The 21,288-nt window shown below is 39.3% G+C and overlaps 1 pseudogene across 1 annotated transcript; it reads right to left on the reverse strand.

Moving 5' to 3' along the window:
• Positions 1-2,039: 2,039 nt before the first annotated feature.
• Positions 2,040-19,470, reverse strand: LOC306859347 (anoctamin-7-like; annotated as a pseudogene). Its single transcript has 23 exons — positions 19,339-19,470; positions 17,741-17,858; positions 17,469-17,662; positions 17,275-17,382; positions 17,030-17,160; positions 16,884-16,941; positions 16,175-16,285; positions 15,877-16,042; positions 15,526-15,616; positions 11,462-11,558; positions 10,302-10,445; positions 9,792-9,929; positions 9,562-9,662; positions 9,329-9,431; positions 8,955-9,066; positions 8,812-8,866; positions 8,120-8,217; positions 7,199-7,335; positions 6,568-6,773; positions 6,120-6,262; positions 5,820-5,908; positions 4,992-5,123; positions 2,040-2,063 (listed from the first exon to the last, which is right to left on the reverse strand). The product of its transcript is annotated as an anoctamin-7-like (transcript).
• Positions 19,471-21,288: the final 1,818 nt, after the last annotated feature.

Below are 21,288 nucleotides of genomic sequence, written 5' to 3' on the forward strand. Positions count from 1 at the left end.
TTAGTATCTTGACATGTACCAACCAACCCTTCCTTCAGGCTGAACGGCATAGGAACGCACAGCAACCATAACAATCAAAAAAATGAAGTAGAGGAGGAGAGAGAAGTCAAAGAGCCTGAGGCGATGGAGATTCTTTTTCGTTTTTTGAGTGGGTGGGGTTAGAGACAAATCATTATCAGAACACCTGTCTGCCTTTGACTTTAATAAGTTGCTTGATCCATTCCAGTAAAAAAAACTAGTGGAAGTCAGGAGCATTTTTGCTCGGTAAAGGGTTTCATAAGGGCAGGTTGCTCGCACAAAACTTGATGGTTTAATCAAATTAAATGGAATGTGAGAACCAGAGATCTTCTGCAGAAAGTAGAGCTGAAAAGTGGGGCAGAAGTTGCCTACATGGACATGTTAACCAAAGATTAAGGATCTGAAGCATTTGCCAGCTGGCATTGGCTCTCGGCTCTGGAACACAGAACTTCAATGGCTTAGCATTAGTGTTGTCTTGTTCACCTTTCTAACTTGTTCAAGCATATCATTTTTTTTCTTGTTCAAGTTCAACCATTTTTGCACAGTTAGCCATTGTTCTACAGGACAGGCGTAACTAGAGGAATTAAAAAGGTTAGTATGGCCAAAAATCACATTCTGTGATCATTTACTCTGCCTTATATTGTTCCAAACTTTTTTATTCTATGGGATAATAATGGAGATGTTTGGAAGAATGTTCAAGCTGCTGTTTTCCATACAATGAAAGTGAATGGTGACCACAAAACAGTTACCACAAAATTTTCACTGACTCATGATTTACATGTTTATTACACAACCTATGGCTTAATGAGTAGGACTGCACAATTAAAAAAAGCTGCTAAATAAATATATGCACTATGCATTTCAAAGTGAAGCACGGCACTGAGCAGCTCATGATCCGGTGATTTTAGCGGCTTGTTTTGCAGGAAATTCTGATCTACACAAACTCTTTTTTGGCTTGCTTACGATATGCATTAAGGAACGCAACATGTGCCACCCATCTTTCCAAATCTGTAATGAGAAGCGCTCATAAGGCTGTTTTTTAAGATCATATAGACAATTGCTTTTTTTGCTAAATTTTGCAGTCCTACACACAAGCACAGCTTTTTAAAAAAATGTTTTCTTCATTATTACTTTTAGTAGTTTGCAATTATTTTATCTATTTTGTTTTATTATTTAATAACAACCCTATTCAAAAGATATGTAATATAATGCACAGGTCTTATGGACCACTTATGATCCTTTTTTTACAATCCTTATTTGAAGATTGACAGCCCCTGATCATCATCAACTTTCATTATTCAAAAGAGACTAGAGTTAACATTAGTCAACACATTTCCTTTTGAGTTCCACGGAACAAAGAAAGTCATATTTATTTGCAATGACATGCGTTTTTAACTTTTGGCTGAACTATCCTTTTAAATCCTGTCCTCCAGCATGTAAACACTTCATTGGTTTTTAAATGGTTATTGAAACTAGCTTTATTTTAAAACATAATTCCTTAAACAGCCCGGAGATAGACATGGCAAATGCAAATATATTAAGGTATTATTCGGAGAAGCATTTCACACTAACACAATGTAGAATAGGCTTCTTAATGTCTTTCACAATTTTCACTTTGTCAGTAGTACAAATATATACTTTAGTATTAATGTAGAAAAGCAAACCTCCCTGTCCTCCCACTAAATCCGAACAGGAATATATCATTTATCAGGAGGGCAGAGATAGTGAGATGTGTAGGTGATCACATGTCTTAGTATAGTTGGAGCCAGAGGAAGTCATATGTAAACAGCCGTTTGTTAAAGTGGAGGTGGTAGTGTACAATTTTGGCATAGACCTCTACATTTTGAAATGCATGCTCACACACGCTCAATCAACCACCACAAAATCAAGCCAAAGTTCAGTCCAAGTGCATTTGTTTTCCCCCTCAAAACAAGTCCATCTTGGATCACTTCTAAGGGTGTAAAGTGTTTTCTTAGCGACTATGCCCCCTTCTGGAGAAGCCCCTGCCCTGCAGATCAGTCTCATGTAGCGAGCCGCTTCGCTTGCTTCAAGGACCAGCATACAAGGAGAAAAGCAGAAAAAAAAGAATGAAATAAGTACATTGTTTAGAGGCATCCTTTATTAGTCACAAAATTTTATTAAAGGGATGGTTCCCCACAAATTTACCAAACCTGTTGTTCCAAATCTGTATGAGTTTCTTTCTTCTGCTGAACACAGAAGAAAGTATTATGAAGAATGCTGGCAAACAGATGGTTGATGGTAGCCACTGAGTTCCATGGTATTTTTTTATTATAAATTATGGAAGTAAATTTTTTATTATATATTATGGAAGTCAGTGGGTACTGGCAACTGTTTGGTTACCAGCATTCTTCAGAATATCTTCTTTTGTCCTCAACAGGCCAAAGAAACTATTACTATTAGGTGTAGAAAAATTTGAGTAAATAATGACAAGCATGTTTAATTATAATTTGTTTTTATATATAAATTTGAAATATTTGTAATTTATTGAGAGATACAGTAGGTCTGTTTCTAAACTATTAAAGTAAAATTTTAAAGGGATAGCTCCCCCAAAAATGAAAATTCTGTAATTAATTACTCACCCTCATGTCGTTCCAAACCCGTAAGACCTCCGTTCATCTTCAGAACACAAATTAAGATATTTTTGATTAATTCTGAGAGCTCTCTGACCCTCCCATAGACAGCAAGGATACTACCACAGTTAAAGTCCAGAAACTTAGCTAGGACATCGTTAAAATAATCCATGTGTCATCAGCGGTTCAACCGTAATTTTACGAAGCTACGAGAATACTTTTTGTGCGCAAAGAAAACAAAAATAACGACTTTATTCAACAATTCGCCTCCTCCACCTTCCCGCCATTTTGGAGAGTATCCACTGAACGATTGTGGAACGATGATAACGTATGCTGTTCTGTGACAGCTGTGCCACGCAGATACGCTGTTTTCGTTCAGATCAAAGCGTAAACAACGAAAATAAATTGTTGAATAAAGTCGCAATTTTTGTTTTCTTTGCACACAAAAAGTATTCTCGTAGCTTCATTGTTAACGCTTTGATCTGAACTAAAACAACGTATCTGCGTGGCACAGCTGTCACAGAACAGCATACGTTATCATCGTTCCACAATCGTTCAGTGGATACTCTCCAAAATGGCGGGAAGGTGGAGGAGGCGAATTGTTGAATAAAGTCGCAATTTTTGTTTTCTTTGCACACAAAAAGTATTCTCGTAGCTTCATTGTTAACGCTTTGATCTGAACTAAAACAACGTATCCGCGTGGCGCAACTGACACAGAACAGCACACGTTGTTTACTTTCAGTGGATACTCTCCAAAACCAGGGTGACGCGGAGGAGACATAAAGAATGAAGATGAATAAAGTTATTTTTGTTTTCTTTGCGCACAAAAAGTATTCTCGTAGCTTCGTAAAATTACAGTTGAACCGCTGATGTCACATGGATTATTTTAACGATGTCCTTGCTACGTTTCTGGACTTTAACTGCGGTAGTATCCTTGCTGTCTATGGGAGGGTCAGAGAGCTCTCAGAATTCATCAAAAATATCTTAATTTGTGTTCTGAAGATGAACGGAGGTCTTACGGGTTTGGAACGACATGAGGGTGAGTAATTAATTACAGAATTTTCAGTTTTGGGTGAACTATCCCTTTAAATACAACTTAATTAAAAACAATATACCCTACAACAGGGCCATAACCAGCACAAACACTGAAATCCTGGCAATATTCAGAATGATGGCTTTTCAGTGGCAGACTCTTAAACTTTTACATTTGGTTCCCCATAACCTTGAATATTCTATTACATCACTGTTCAGAATCCAGTGCACAGCCAAATATACACTCTGACCTTAAAGAAGCAGAAGCAGAGTATCATCCTAACACACATTTTCCAGAAAAGTGGGTTGAAAAATGTTTGATCTCCTCCTCCCCTCTACAGAATATGTGAAGTACATAAACCAGGGCAGTAAAAAAGTAACGGTAATTCCAAGGTCTTTGCTCCACTTTTACTAGAGTGCTGGAACTGTGTCACAAATTCATTTCATTTTTAAAAAAATTAATAAGAAGAAATAAAAATTAAGAAATAAAAAGAAATAGCAAGGAAATTAAAGGAAAATAGCATTCAATTTATCATCATTACATTCATTTAAATGAGTGAATTTTGGGGTCTCTCTTATTCTCATCAAGGCTGCATTTATTTGTTCAGAAATACAGTAAAACAGTAATATTGTGAAATATTAGTACAATACGAAACACCTGTCTTTTGCAAAATTGAGCAAAAATAGCTAAATTAAACATTTCATTGGTAGAGTATATTTCAAAGCCTTTTCTGCTTTTTTGGTCATGACACAAGGCCAACCACTGAAGCTCTGCTCTAGGTTGAACAACATGAAGACTTGTTATATGCCTCAGTAATAAAATCTCAGGCTGCATCTGAAAACAGAAGAATGCTGCCTTGGAAGGATGCATTCTGAAGTAGGGAGGCATCAAGGTATGTCTCAATCCAATGTTAGCTTCACTTGTTTCCAGAGATGGCGTCATCTGATTTTTGAAGGCAGCATAGATGTATCCTTTGCTGTGCATTCAATTCTGTGACACCTGAGCTAAAAAATAAAAACGGTGTCCAAAAGTTGTGATTAGTGGTCAGTTTGTACTTAAAAGTAGGTTTTGACCAAATTAGCATTGAAGTAAATGAATATTTGCTCACCAAATCAAGTTCTCTCTCTTTTGTTGTAGATAAATAAACTGTTCTGAGAAGTCGGTCTGAAATTAATTTTGTGAGGTACCTATCAGGCAGTGAAGCATCAGGTCAGCTGTCTAAGCTTTCGGACGCAGCCTCAGTCTCTGAGTTCTCTGGTGTGAGTGGTAATGAGAAGAAGCATGGCTCACAGTGAGTGGGCACTGGAGGGACGTCACTATGTGCACTAACATCACCTAAAGCTACTCACCAGCAGGGCCTCCTGGTTATCAGCCAAAGCCTGCTTAGCCAGGTAACGCTCCCGCTTGATCTTCAGCTCCAAGGACTAAGGGATGTCGGGAACCATCCAGTCAATGACACGCAGGATGAAGAACACCACATGCTGAGGATTATTAAGATGTGAATAGAAATAATTATTAGATAATAATAAAGAGACTGTAAACAATCAGGTAATTATATAGAAATCGTAAATTGCCATCAGCAATACTATCTTAATGCGAGATATTTCTGGGTAGAACATAATATTCTGAAATCCTACTCTACTCTCCGATAACATTTTTAGTTGACAGACAGACTTTTTAAATCTCTTTATTGAAGTAATAATGAAAAATGGATAGATTCTTGATATATAAATATCTGATATAAATATAAGAGAGATTTTGGTGATATTTATATGGCTTAAAGCACTTTTATCCACTTCACTTATCAATGATTTCCATTATATTTGATTTGTTCATTCAATTACTAATGTATTTTTTATTTACAATTTATTTTTTAAATCTATTTAATAATATTATATACATTATTTCAATTAGTTTATGTATCTTTTTTTTTCCCTTGTGTGTGTGAGATGCTCTTTACTGTCAAATGTGTTTGTATAATATAATTTCTGTTTATTTAATTAAAAAATAAATAAAGGCTGGAACTTTAATGAAAAGTTGACATTATCTACCAGAGTAAATAGGGTTCATTTTGATTTCATGTCGACTTTAAATTGGTCACAGTGTATACTGGGAAGCTCAAATTCAAGGAAGAATATAGCTGTGATGTGGTTTGCAGGAGGAAGATCAATGATCACCTCAAAGGCAATGATAAAGCCCAGTCTTACAGCCAGAAGCTCCCAATACACCAGCGTGTATTTTCCATTTTCATCCCGAAATGCTTTATCTGACAAGAAAAAGTCATGACAAAAAAAAAAAAAAAAAATGACCACAAAACTGTACAACAGCCAGGACACTCCTGAGAAACAAGACAATACAATAATACAAAATACAATGAAGATTTTTTTTTTTAAATCCTAAAATAAGAGAAAAAAACTTTTTTTTGCAAGTGATTTATTCAGATTTCTTGCAATATAAAAGAGCATTAGCAATATTACCTGCATACAGTATGACTGGAGTAGTTGTAACTGGGTGGAGAGTAAGCCAGCGTGAAGTTGACATATCCATGCAGGTCATTGTTAAACTTGTACTGGTACAACAGGCGAGGCAGAAAATCTGAAGTAAATGCAATGAGGAAAGCCTGTGGGGAAAAACAAAAACAAATCACAAGCAAATCTGAGACCTTGTAAGATGTTAAAAATAACGTTGGACATTATTAATGAATAGTGAATAATAATAATGAATAGTGTAACGTAACAAGACAAGTCATTTATGCATGTCACAATGTTCAATTTGGTCATGTGAATTTGTTGTGCTGACCATGAGAAAGCGGCTTCACACATCACTATTGACAATGGAGTATTTTTTAATGCAAAATTTCACCTAGATTCTGCTGATTCAATACCTTAAGTATCAAAAATATTACTAATTTTTGTAGGCACTCACATTGACTATGACAGACACGTGGGACAGCGCCTCCAGTATGATGAACCACACACCAATGTGCTGGGCTCGCTCTGCCACGGGTCTGCGGTATTCACACACAAACTTATAAGCGTCCAGCCTTACTTCCACCCAGTTATTCAGCAGGGCGAAGAGAGGAGCCAGAGGAAAGGCCGCCACAAAAATGGTGATGAAGCCAAACTGCAGGACTGGCAGCAATGAAGATCAAATAGTGTAAGTTTATTACAAGCATAAGCAAGAGCATCTGTACAGAAATGTAACATCAGTTTAAAGTTTATAATAAGTTGCATGATTACTGTAGGTAAAAATATGCTGCATTAGCATAAATGACTATGACAAGAAGTTCAGTATTATAAATATTACTGTTGAAAAGTTTTGTGTTACTAACCCCAAACTTTTGATTGGTAGTGTACGCACTCATATATAATGATCTTGGCTGTTAGAATTAATTTGTCACGTCTTATCTTGTCTAGTACACCACGTGAGCCAGGACTGCTACTAGTGCCCCTCAAGAAATGAGGTCCATGATGTTCCAGTGTCAGTAGCTACACATTTTTTTTGACAGAAACTTGCAACAAAAATCTCATTAAAAAGTTAAATATTATCATCTTACCAATCTCCAGATACTCGTCAAAAAGCCCCTCACATAAAATCAACTCATAGTCCTGCTCCCAGCGCTTGGGCTCCTCTGCCTTCTGGGCCTTTTTGACAGATGATAAGGCCCGTTTCTGTCTCCAAGCCTTTATTTTACTGAAAAGCAGAAAGAGGGAAAGAATGAGACAACCAAAGCAATAGACATGGTGTTCTGTTGATGTTGATGATGATGGCTCTTCTGAGGTTATTTCTAGTTCAAAAATAGAACTGTGCTCATTTGGAAGATCCGGTTTTGCCTGAGTTTGACTCTGGTGATGAATAATTGATAAGGGAGCGCTAAAAGCTTCTCCTGTGTGACATTTATTCTGCTAAACAGCTAGAACTGCCGCCTTAGAAGAGAGACATGCTGCAGTATTGGCAGTGATACAGGCATCTGTCTGCTCATTGCACCCTACAGTGATATCTGCAGATAAATCAATATACAAATCAATCAGTAAAAACAGCTATTTTTGCTCAAATTTATGCATTTTTATTCTCGTACTGCTGCATGAAAGCACACAGCCCATCTATGATTGTAGGGACTTCTACTGACTTCTATTGCTTAAAATTAAATTTTCTATCCTCTACCTGTTAATCTAAACCTCACAGAAATGCTTTTGCCGTTTAAGATGTTCATTCGAATGTTTATAAATTATTAAATATGTTCTCCACAATGTAGGCCAAGCCTGACCCACACATCCACCTCCACAGAAGATTGCTGCGCCAACTGCACTGACCTACACTGCTGACTCGCTTTTCTCAGAGGACCAAATAAAATCATTTTGATTCTGCAGTGTTGAGACTCAAGAAGTCTTCTAGTGTGGTTTGCTATACAATATAATAAGCTCTTATTTGCAGCTCCAATAAATATGACTAGTCAGGCTCTGAGGGAGAAACGTACGGGATGACAAACTCCTGAACGTTGTTGATAAGTTGTTTTCCCACCATGATGATGCAGAGCTGCTCAGCCAGTTCTATCAGACAACCTCCTGGTCCGCACTGCAACCACACATGCACAATTATTCATATTTTTTAAATAAATCTCTTATTAGGCTGCATTTATTTAGTTAGATATATAGTGTAAAAAAACTATTTGAGAAATATTATAAAACACCTGTTTTCTATTTTAATATATTTTAAATGTAATTTATTCCTTTGAAGCAAAGCTGAATTTTCAGCAGTCGTTACTTCAGTCTTCAGTGTCACATAATCCTTCAGAAATCATTCTAATAGGCTGATTTGGAGCTCAAGAAACATTTCTTGTTATTATCAATGCTGAAGAGGAATAGAAAGTTCAAATAAACAGCATTCATTGGAAATTACTGTAACTTTTGCACAATTTAATGCCTTGCTGAATTATGGTATTATTTTCTTACAAAAAGAAATATTACCGACACCAAATGGAAAACTACTTGTTTTGAAAAAGCAACAAATACAGTGCAACCTATTGTGGATGTTTTGCCTTTACTACAAGGCTGTCTGGAATACATGACTCTGATTTGCAATCTTTTTACAAAATATTGTTGTCTGAAATAAAATGATAAAATAAAAACTGATTATATGTTATCATAAAACTGCAGGCAAAGCACTCACATCCTCATTCCGCATCCCAAACAGTGTGCCATAATGACCAGGATAGCCCACAAATCTGCAATAAAAGTGCACTGAAAGCTTTGATCTGGAAAATTATGGCACAAAATATTGCTTTGTTCTGGTAGGCTAATTTAAAAGATTACCTGCCTTTGAAGAAGGCTACATAGAAGGGCGACGAGTAAAAGTTGACAAACTGGAAGATGAAGACTTTGAATGTAAAGGCATCTTCATATTGTGTCTGTGTTCTGTGCATTTCTGTAGGGAAAAATGTTTCAGGAGGAGCCTTATTTGGGGCAACGAGATAAATTAGACCTATTTGATGGCATGTGTGTGTCTCAAAGCTTTACTGTAACGGCCACAGAAAGTAGGACTAAGGACTAGAGTCCTAATGGCTTATTGATTCTCAAAGCAAGTGTGGATGGGCAGGTTCATTACCCTGAACCACACAAAATGGCAACACTGGCCTGATTTGATTTAAAGCCCTGGAAATGGGGTCTGATGTGTGCAGAAAGCCTACCCCATTTAGTGAGCTGTTCTGCCAGGGCTGTGTAGACCTGCCCCATCAGCAAGATCAAAGCCAGGTTCACCAAACTGCTGGAGGTATTGGCAATATTCCCAGCCTGGAAGAAAAAATGTGTGCGCGGAGTGGATTCAGAGTTCAAGAGCTACTGCAGGTGTAGAGGAGCTTAATGAAATGGTGCAGTACGGTAAGTTATCTTATATTTTAATGCAGATCGATGGGGTGCCCACCTGAGTACGCAGAACAGAACTCCCAGTTTCAAACATCATTACACTCACTATACTGCGGTATATGATCACTGTGACCAAGAAGATCATCACTACACACACAGCTGGGAAAAACAAGTTGAGAGAAAGAGGAACAATTATGGGTGACAATTATGACATATTATCTCTCTTCTAACTGGCCAATTAAAATTTTGAAGCCCCATTAAACCTCTGACAACTCCAGTGGGTCTCACCATTATAACAATGACCATAGAGCCAGTCACCATGCGTGAAATCCGGGCTTTTTCTGGAAAGTAGGGTTCCTTTACTCCCGTCACTGGGTTTTCCTCCATTGCAGGGGCCATGGCAACAAACTCAGGACGTGGTGGTTCCTGTTCATTAAAAAAAATAAGATTATATTTTTACTATTTCTGACATAAATTGCCAATCTAATAAAACCCACAATGTTAAAAATAATTTTTTTAAATTATAATAATTCTAAACAAATAGTATACACACATACCACACACGTGTGTATGCATGTATGCATATATATATATATATATATATATATATATATATACATACATATATACATACATACATACATACACACATGTACATATACATCCCACATTTTCTAAATGTTGAGGCAAAATACCTAATGTGTTTGTGTCATAAGGACAGTGACTTCTTGTATTTTTCTGCTGTGAAAGGGGCAAAAAAAAATCCAATAATCAAAAACAAAACAAAACACGTCAAACCTCGTCTTCATGGAAATTCATGCAGTCCCAGTGGTGAGCGAGAGTGGCATTCTTGCGTTTCCAGTATTCCAGGAACGTGACGGCCCACAAAGACATGAACACACTGAAGAAGACAGTGCCGGGATGATCAAACAGATAGCCCACCTAAAGAAGAGTTGAGATTAACCATAATCGGTTTTTATATCACTATTGACCATACTACATTTCAAAAACTATTTGACATAAAACAACTACATTCCCATTCAAAGGTTTGGGATCAGTAAAATGTTTAATGTTTTTTAATGGATACTCATCAAGGCTGTATTTGTTTGATTAAAAATACAAAAAAAAACTGGAATATTGTGAAATATTATTGCAATTATAATATTGTTTTCCTATTTTAATATACTTTAGTATATATATTATACACAGTGCTGAGTTTTCATCAGCCATTACTCCAGTCTTCAGAGTCACATAATGCTTTAGAAATCATCCTAATATGTTGATTTATTATCAGTGTTGGAAACAGTTGTGCTGCTTAATATATTTGGAACCTGTGATATTTTTTTTCTTTGATTGTTTGATGAATAAAAACTAAAAAAAAAAAAAAACAGCATTTATTCAAAATAGAAATCCTTTCTAACAATATAAGTCTTTATTATCACTTTTTATCTATTTAACATCCTTGCTGAAAAAAAGTATTAATTTCTTTAAAAAAAAAGTACTGACCCCAAATTTTTTAATAGTAGTGTATTTTGTCATTTCTATTTTAAATGAACACTGTTCTTTTTAACCTTTTCTTTACCAAAGAATCCTGAAAAAAATATCACCGGTCCCAAAACATTTTAAGCAGCACAACTGTTTCCAACATTGACAATAAATCAGCTTATTAGAATGATTTCTGAAGGATCATGTGACACTGAATACTGGAGTAAAATTACAGTTTTTTCTGCATTTTTGATCAAAGAAATACAGCCTTGATGAGCATACAAAACTTCTTTAAAAAAACATGAAAATTCTTACTGATCCCAAAGTTTTAAACAGTAATGAATATTTTACATAATAAAGTCAGTATGTACTCCATACACAAACTGTAATCATAAACTACTATACAAACATATCAAATGCTACAATATTGTGTCTTTCGCATACAGACAATACTTATTAACTCATCTGATTACCTTGGCCATGGGACAGATGTCTGACATATTCCAGGGTTTGCAGGTTTCACACAGAGGACACATTAGATAAAGTCCTCCACTCTCGCAGATTTCCTTCCTGTAGATGGCAAACGCAAACAGGCAACAATGGTAGAGCTAAAATCAAAGCAAACATACAGCCTGTGTTTTTGAAGTGCATTGTCCTGGTGAAATTGTGTTGATCAAACAGAAGAAAATATTAGAAATTAGAAGCAATAGTATAGTTTCCTTTCGAGGGACATTTTTTTTATGTATGTGCAAGTGTTTATAGGTGTATATGCATGCAGCGTGTTTATATGTATGTGCGTGTGTTGTTGTGGGTATATATGCATGGATCGTGTTTGTATGTATAAGCGAGAGTCTACAGGTGTATGCATGCGTCAAGTTTATATGTATATGCAAGTTATTCACAATGCATTCATTACTAACATAATATGCATTGTATGGATTTCATATTAGCGTGCACATGTATTTCATATATATATATTGAACATCCAATAGTATACATGTATATGTGAGTAATTTATAGGTGTATATGCACGTGTTTTATGTATGTATTGATAAGTGAAGTTTGATTTAAATCTTACGTGGCGTCTCATAGCGTTCAGCTCTCGAGGGAGTTGAATGCGCTCGTTGCATTCATTGCTTATTTCTTGTGAGGGATAAGCACGCTCTGATACTCGCAGTTTTCACGTGGCTCGTGTGTTGTGTGTGTGGTGAAGAGCAAGCACGTTCAACTCTATAGGGAGTTGAATACACTCGTTGCTTTTTTCTCGTGAGGAATAGGCATGAATTGTGCGTGCTTGACTCACGAGGAGACTACCTGTGCTCATCGTGATGCATTCGCGGGACTACTGAGAGGGAAGGTGAGTGCTTCACTTTTTACTCAAATTGTAATACCCGTGTCTGCATGAGTGTGTTTGCCTCTTGCTGGAATAGCGACGCATTCGCGGCGGCTCCGTTCTCGCTTGATTCCGGAGGTAATCTAGCACATGGGCGGAGCATGTTTAGCTCCCGTGGGAACTGAATACATGCTGCGTGTTGCCAGTGCGGTGAGAATTATCTGCCTATTGCCCGCGATTCGCGGTTCATGGTCAGAACAGGGAAAGGACCTGACGGGAAATCTTCCCTATCAGTAAGGAATTACAATGTGGGTATCTGTCTGCAGTTATTGGACAGATCATTTATAACATGTTCTAACCACATTATACTGCACTCCGGGAGCCCTCTCGATCCTGTGGTATGGTCTCACCAGTCAGTACAAGATCCAGCCTGGATGATGACCTACATCTTCGGCCTCATGCTTGCTGGATCATGCAGCCAAGTCGCTAGGCTTCTGCGGGAGCCTCCTTGGCCTTCAGGTCCCAGTATAGCGCTGCTGCAACCCAGGACTTGCGGGTCCTCCATTCAGGCTGAGCCTTTTTCTGAGATTATTGCTTCGTGATGTGCTCCCTGACCTCCTGGCTGGGTGTTTGCTTCGAGAAGCTGCCCCGGCCAGGATGCGCTACTCGTGTCTCGCATCGAGAGGCTTCCTGAGATTTGAGTCACACTGTCTTTACGGTCGAACCAGTGAGTCACCCCTCCGTGGAGTGGGCTTGAGTACACTGCTTTCCCGGAGGTACGAGTGAGAGATGTTTCTGCGGAAACCCTTCCTGAGTGCTTTAGCTCTGAGGAGCGATAGCTCTTCAGACATGTATGGTTATTGGCTAACCCGTTGGTCTATGCTCTCTATCAAGATGGAGAGCGTAGAACTACGTTCGCCTACTAACAGATGACAGTCTCCCTTTGGGTGCTGCTGGACTGTCCTTTTATTCTGGCACTGCCTTCTGGTCGAGCTAAGGTGTGCTCCCCTCATTGCGAGAGCTAGCTATGCACCTCCTATTCCCAGTTTGTTTCGTAGGGACCGCCTCAGCCCAAGGGCTGAGAGCACTGCTCTGAACATGGCAGTGCTCCACAACCTCACTGCGGGAGGTTCTTTTTGAGCTCTGTGGCAGTGACACCAGGAAGTTGGCCGCTTGCTGCCTTCCTGATGAGTTACCCTGTTGGTCAGGCCTGGCAATGCTCTCCTCACCTAGAGGTTACTCTTGAGCTTGCCACTCCTGGTCGGCGGTCTCAGGACTGCTCTCACTGGGTCCTGTTCCCCCTGGAGCTCCATTGAGCAACAACTTCAGGTAGTTAGGCTCCTCTCTGCCTCCCTGTTAGGTTTCTGTCCTTGTTGGTTGAGCTCAGCAGTGCTCCCCTCACCCTAGAGGGTCACCTATGAGCACACCGCTCCCAAAACTGAGCGTCTGAGTCCCTCTCCTATTTTGAGAGTTAGGCCTCCGCTCTCTAGAGCTCCGGTTAGCAGTCATGCCAGGTTGTTGGGCCACCTTCTGCCTCTCTGGTAGGCTGTTTTTTGGTCGAGCTAGCATTGCTCCCCTCACTATAGAGGGTCACCTATGATCATGCCGCTCCTTTCTGAGTGTTTGAGTTCACTCTCATTCTGAGAGTTAGGTTCTCCGCTCCACAGAGCTCTGTCATTCAGCAGCCTCAGGATGTTAGGCCTCTCTATGCCTCCCTGTTAGGTCGCTCTGCTTGTTGGTCGAGCTAGCATTGCTCCCCTCACCATAGAGGGTCGCCTATGAGCATGCTGCTCCCTTCCGAGCATCTGAGTTTCTCTTGCATCCTGAGAATTGGATTCTCTGCTCTGTGGGATCCACCGTGCAGTCATGCCATTGGGTCAGCCCTTCCCCTTAGGCTGATCTCATGGTGTGTTCGGCAGTGCTCCCCTCACTCCGAGGGTCTCTTACGAGCATGCTAACCCTCCCCGAGTGTCTGAGTTCCCTCTCATACTGAGAGTTGAGTTCTCCACTCCCCAGAGCTCTGTGAGTCAGCAACTTCAGGTTGTTAGGCCTCTCTCTGCCTCCCTGTTAAGTTGCTCGCTTTGCTCCCTAGAATGGTGTTTACAAATCCATGTTATGGTAAGTGTGCACGCTAGTCTCTGTGCACTTTCTGAAAGCCGCGTTGTGGTAAGATCACACACCAAGTGTTTTGCGGTCTTTCTAAAATCCTGTACGATATGGGTTACGCGCTGCGGCTTCATGCCCATTCTTTGAGTCGGTCAGGCCCCGGTTTCACATTGGGCCCCACTTTACGTATGTATCCCCAGTGATACTACTTGAACAGGGTGTTGCTACCAAGGATCTGTTGAGACAGTTCCTTCAGCGAGCTCTTGCAGAGCAAGCAGTAGCCCCTGGGTGACAGGCCAAGACTTCTATCCTACTTACTATCCTAAGCGCTTGGTCGTATCCCCTTAAAGGAATCTCTTCTTCTGATTCCAAGCCTTTGAGCTCTACCCCTAACAGGTAAGTTCTGGGGTATGCAGCTCAGGCCTTTGGCCGAAGGGACAGCCATCGTACCGTCCCAGGGGCAACTCCCTTAGCCGGGTAGAGTTGGTACTTAGTGCTTGCCTTTTGTGCTTGGCTTGCACTCCCCTCAGCATGGTGGCGTGGGTATTCCGTTCCCCATAGCACTGCGTCCTCTAGGTTCGGTGCCATGCTTCGGACGCAAGCTTCAGACGAAGAAGTGAATGACGTATTTTCCCGGTGCCCCTTTATACTGTGGCCGCGCCAGTAGTGACGTCATAGGCTGTCGCCGATATATGCTTCAAGACACCGGTCACGCATATGTAACCTGAGACGTTTTATGTTAAGATCAATAGATCCAGGAGGCAAAATGTACAAATGAATGCTTCTAGGATATTAGATACACAAAGTGCTTCTAATTTTGTATCGCTTTACGGTCTCTTGCTCTCTGATTCTCATTATTTTGCTTGCTTATTCTGAGGTATAAACTGCAGGAAATATTTCCAACTCATCGCTATTAGTCCTTCAAGTACATGCGGTCAACAGTTGCTATAGTAACAAATAAAGGTCATAAAGCCCATTGATATGATATTATTTGTGATAGCAGCAAAATAGCTTAGAGGAGCACTAAATGTGTGAGTCATGTAGAGCAGAAAGAAGTTCTATTAAACACTATTAATTGATAATATGGAAGACACTTACGCTGGGGTATTGGATCCCATTGTCAAAATACCCGAAACAAAGACGCACGTCCCAACCATTGCAGCAGGCAAAAGCCAGGCTGTGTAAAATCCTGTGAACAGTAGAATTTGGTTATTATAATTTGTAATATATTGACAGTACTTGGTTTTGTGGTTTGCAACACTAGTAATGCCTAGGCAATGGGTTTCAAAACATATACCATTTAATTTTATTTAATTTGATAAAATATATGACTATATTACTAACAAATATATATAAAAATAATATATATAAAATATTAATGCATAAAATATGTCTGTAATATGCATTACATATATACAAATATGAATAGGATCTATGGTGCCTACTCACCCAACCATGCAAAATAAAGCGCAATCTTCTCTCCAAAGTATTCACGGATGTGATCTAGAGGCTGGTACTTACACCATTTTAACCAGTTGGACCAATAGTGGTACAGTACTTGCCTCTTGTTCAACTGATCGGGCTGCATGTCACAACCTGGGAGCTCAAATGGGCCCTTTAAAAAGGAAAAAAGCTGACAGTGTATGAAGTTGTACATTTAATAAGACATACATGTTTTAAGTTAATTGCTGTACTTTTAATAAGACATGTCTGAGGCACATTGTAGTATATGGTGTCTTGTGCCAACCTCATGCAGAGGGAATGCACCCGTAAAAGCCCCCTCATTCAGAAGACGAGCGACTCCAACTTCTGCACACTTCCTCCTGCCATACACAGTCCTTGCTAAAATTTCATACACCTGCAATGAGGACAGGTGTAAGCAATTATCATACACTTATTCCATCATATACACTACCATTCAAAACTTTTAAGTCACTAAGATTTTTAAGAAAGCAACACTTTTATACATCAAGGATACATTAAATTTATCAAAAGTCACAATAAAGAGTTTTACATTGTTACAAAAAACTAAATATTTTAAATAAAAGGTACACATTCTATTCATCAAAGAATTCTGAAAAATATGTATCAAGGTTTCCTCAAAAATATTTAAGTGCCACAACAACTGTTTTCAGCATTGATAATAATAAAAAATGTTACTTGAGCATCAAATCAGCATATTAGAATGATTTCTGAAGGATCATGTGACACTGAAGACTGAAGTAATGGCTGCTGAAAATTCAGCTTTGCAGTCACATGAATATTTAAAAAATATATATATTAAAAAAGAAAAATGTTATTTTGATCGAATGCATGCAGACTTGTGAGCAAAACAGACTTTTTTTTTTTTTAAAGAAATCTTATTGAGCCCAAACTTTTGAATGTTAATGTAATCATTTATTACACTACGTGATACCCAATTCTGCTTTTCTCATGGCTGTTTACTGCACACTCACAATGCGGTGTCTTTGTGTGTTAGTGAAGTAGTTTTCACGGTCATCGGAGCCGAGAAACCTGAAAGTCAAAGTAAATAGCTACATTTACACATCTGTTTCTGCAAGTAGATGATCATCTTGTACACTTCTAGAAAAAAAAGCCTAACTTTTCCATTTTGGACTTGCGGAAGGCACATGTGTAGTAGTCCACAGGACGGTTGGGGACTGAGTCTTTCATGATGTTCGGCACCCAGAGCTTCTGAAGAACTTGAGCAGAAGTGTTGAAGTCTGGGTGCGGCTATGCCTTTCAATAAACATAACTCATCTCAGAGCTCACTTCACTTGATTCTAGTGTTATTTTAAGCCCTCGGTATTTGCGTTGGGAAGGTGAACATGAAAACATGGCTCTAACCTGCAGAGGTGCTCTAAGACATAACTCCTCAGCGTAGTACACTAACACATCCCATGGAGCATGGAGCTTCAGATAGTGTATAGTCTTTTTTACACTGGATGATTCCTCCTGATAATAAAGAGAAAACCATTAGAAACAACAGGGTAAGTACCATAAATGGCACTGCACTGAGAAAATTAACCTAATAGCTTAACCTTTTCCATCAACAGTCCAGCACTTTGGAGGTTCTGGATAAATTTGTCCCTCCATCGGGCCAGCTGAGCTTTTCTTTTCTCTGACCTGCTCTCCTCCTGTGCTGCTTCAACTGCCTCCTCTGCAGCCTCTCCTTGCGACTGTCCCCGACCTCGACGCTTGCAACGCACCTTCACCTCCCACACCAGCACAAAGTCTGGGGCAAGAACAAATATGACTACTTGGGCATGGCAAAGCAGTTGGCATAATTATAGCGTTTTTACCAAACCATTACCTATTTGTGTTTGGCCGTCTCTGAAGTAGTTGCCTGAGGGGTGAACAGGTGGGCTTGAGGTCCGCTCACAATGAACATATATGGGGTCATCATCCTCATCATTAGCCGCAGTATTCAACTGTTATGACAACATGAATATATTTAAGCAACACAGAGCAAAGGAGCTGTTGTTCTGTCTTTTTTTTCTGTGTTAGTAAAAATAGTATTAAGCGGAAAATCAGAGCTGAAATCATGTGTGGGCCACATGGTGCTTCTCTCAGTCCGCATCTTCGTTGCAATCCGGTTTAAAGCTTTTGTCGGTAAACTACCTTAAAAGGAATAGTTCTCACAAAATTTCTGAAAATGTACTCACCCTCAGACCATCCAAGATGCAGACGGGTTATTTGTTCATCGAAACAGATTTTGAGAAACTAAGCATTAAATCACTTGCTCACCAGTGGATCCTCTGCAGTGAATGGGTGCCGTCAGAATGAGAGTTCAAACAGCTGATAAAAACCTAACAATAATCCACAAGTATTTTGCATGACTCTGGTCCATCAACTATGCCTTGTGAAGTAAAAACCTGCATGGTTGTAAGAAACAAATCCATTATTTTAACTTTTTGCTTCTGGCCAAAGTAGTCCAATAACTCTTCCACCAGTGGAAAAAGTCTATCCCCTGCTGTCCTGTCACACCAAAATCCACCAATATATTTGTTTAAAATTGTTCAAAACTGTTTTCACTTGTAAACAGTGCTTGATCTGTGCAGATTTATCTCCTGATTCAGATGAGATGACTTTCTCACAGGAGAAAGCAATATTATTGATAGGACTCTTATTTTAACTGGAAAAAAACAGTTTGAAGTTAAAAACATCTTAAAGATGAATTTATTACAAACGTAGATTTTCAGTTAATTATTGTAATATTGTTATCAGCTGTTTGAACTCATTTTGATCTCTCATTCCTCCAAATCTGAAAAAAAAAACCCTACGCTGGTTGGCTGGTCTTAGCTGGTTTAAATTTGGAAGTAGCTTGTTTTAGCTGGCTGAGCTAGTTTAAGCTGGTTGCTGACCCCTCTAAAACCAGCCTGCAAACCAGCTATATGGCCAGGCTGGTTTTAGCTGGGGGGGGGGGGGGGGGGGGGGAGAAGGGGTTTTAGAGGGGTCAGCAACCAGCTGTTTTTTTCAGCAAATTCAGTAACTATTCCTTTGACTGTCAGCGAGTGGAGAATCAGGGCTAAAATCATGTGAAGGCCAATCAAATTCAAGGACAGGAAGTGGGGATCTAAATGTTGTAAAAGACAATCTGACAAAAATTACAACTATACTGGGTTTTATTGAAATAAGACAGGTAAAAAACAATTAAGGATTTAACCCATTAGCAAAAATATAATTAATACATCCTTAATAACTATGTCTAAATACTGCATTAACACCACCAGGTTGCCAAATCAGCAAAGTCATGTGCTTACAGCAATTTTAGCACACAACCGAACAGCTCTGCAATGAGTTAGATGATATTGCTACACACAACAACTAGAACTCGTTTTGATGAACAAATGTATCTCATAAAGTATGTATCAGTACATAATGCCATACAACACAGACCAGTACACTCACATATATGGGAGGGATGAAACCCCCATTTTGCAGGCTTCCATAACTGTCTGGACCATGAGTCTCACCACTGTAGTCCAGATCCAGCAGAACCTCCCGATCCATCTGCACCTCAGGGTTCCTCTTCTTCAGCATGATAATCAGAGACAGCCAGAATCAAACGCTGAGGTGGAGCTAGAAGAGATTAGGTAGGTTAACTCATTCAGAGCTGTAGTACAACTGATCTATGTACACAGTCCCATGTTCCAGTCCAGGCACTCCTGCAGATGAACATCAGCATCCAATGAATTATGCACATAAATTAAATTTGAGATAAAAGTATAAGTGCATTTCCTGTCCCCAAAGAAGAGCTGCAGGAGAGGAAACAAGAGGAAAAGCACTAAGTGCCTCTATAAGCGGATGAGACAAAACAAGGGCAGAAGTGGGTCTGCAGCATCTCTGCACTCTCTCTCTCTCTCTCTCGCTCATTCACTGCATCCCTCTGTCTCCTCAGCACTCTAGAGAGACGCTTACCGTAAATCCTCTGGCATATGAGCCTATCCTTTCATCCTCAGCAAGGAAAAGCACATGTAAATACATTTTACTACAATAATGCATATATCCTGTTTCCTGTTAAAGAGAGTTGCAAAATGCAGTATCACATACAGGTAGACAAATCACTATTCATCTGAGACTCTGAGGTGATGATCAAATGTTTAATGCATTAGGATTCCACATAAATCCGGTCTGTTACACTAGACTAAATGCACTAAATTGTGTGTTTTAGAAGGAGCATAAATCTTATTGCCTAAGGATGTACACAATCTATTGGAAGGAAGGACTGACCAAAACCCTTCGGTGCAAAGAGGTAAAACATTGCATTGCATAGATATTGAAACATTGCCACCTGAAAGTTAGGAACTGGCCTGAACAAATTGGTTGAGTCAGAGAAGAATACTGCTTTACATTGCTTTAGTTGCATTGCCATTATTTGCATTGTGTATATTTATGTCTTGCACTAATCATTAGCACTTAACAGCAATTGAAGTCTGCCATTAGCCATTTGAATGGTATGTGCAGACTTCTGGGTCAATCTTAAGTGCTGCATGCTTGGCTGAGAGCCACAAATAGCTCATATTTCTCACTATTCAAGTGCAAGAGCTTGGTGAGATATAAAAACATTTAGAGTACAAATGATTGGCACGTTCTCAAAAAATAAATAAATAAATCATCTCTGTATGTACCATGTGATCCTTTTTGCTTGACCGGCTGGCGAGCGAGAGTTGCCGCTTGCAGTCGGGGCGGAATTAAAAGTGGCGACGTCAAGTCGGACACTTTCTGCTCCATGCTCTTATCACAAGTAGTGTATTAAATACAATATATGTGAAATACACGGAAACGTTTGAACAACAGAAACACTTTTTATATACTGCTTAATACAGCGCAATCTGTTCAAGAATAAAGTTCAGCATAAACATATAGGCTACTAAATACCAATAAAGTGCGGGCCACACTTTATTGGTATTTAGTAGCCTGTGTGGGTATATATACTTTTATCAGGGTTTTTGAAAAAAAATGACAAGATAACAGTGCGATTACAGTAAATAAGCTTTACTGTTATAAAACACAGATTTGTGAGCATTATTGAAAATTGTTAGAATTAACACGCAACACACCTGTGCTTGTCATCACAGAATCTAACCAATGAGAGTAAAGTGTGTCGTCATCAAGGCTCTCGCAGCCGATTTTGAGCAACTGCAGCGCCTGACCTCAGCGGCTGGTCTCGTTTAGCTCTCGCGGTACTTTGACTGCACGTGTGATCGTAAAAGGCGGCTGCAGCGCCGGTCATAGTCGGACAAATGTCCTAACCAGAATGCATTGTTTTTTCAGGCGGCGGCCGATTCTCGCGGCGCCGCATGAAGTCGAACGCACCTAAAAAGAAATGGGGTTGGGCAGTTAAAGTGAGAGGGAGGA

Source organism: Barbus barbus (genome assembly GCF_936440315.1).
Source record: "Barbus barbus genome assembly, chromosome: 40".
Classification (NCBI taxonomy): domain Eukaryota; kingdom Metazoa; phylum Chordata; class Actinopteri; order Cypriniformes; family Cyprinidae; genus Barbus; species Barbus barbus.